Source organism: Solanum tuberosum, unplaced genomic scaffold (genome assembly GCF_000226075.1).
Source record: "Solanum tuberosum cultivar DM 1-3 516 R44 unplaced genomic scaffold, SolTub_3.0 scf00071, whole genome shotgun sequence".
Lineage (NCBI taxonomy): Eukaryota > Viridiplantae > Streptophyta > Magnoliopsida > Solanales > Solanaceae > Solanum > Solanum tuberosum.
The window spans coordinates 8,611-8,889 of NW_006238997.1; positions in this window are offsets into that span (position 1 = coordinate 8,611).

Sequence of the window (279 nt, forward strand, 5' to 3'; positions counted from 1 at the left end):
TAGTTTTGAGTCTCTCATCCATGTATATGTATGTATATGTAAATATTCTATTTTGAGACTCGAGTTGCCCCTTTGGGCCGTATTTTTATCAGTTAAGTTGTTTATGTCTTTGCATGGCATTGAGTTATTCTATTGAGTCAGGTTTCCGCTGAGTTAAGAAAGCCAGGCCAAGGGTTCGCTTGGGGCCAACAATGGTCTCCGAGTGCCAGTCCCGCCCAGGGTGTAGGCTCGGGGCGTGACAATTCTAAGCGTAGAACATGTTACAATTATCTAACATTT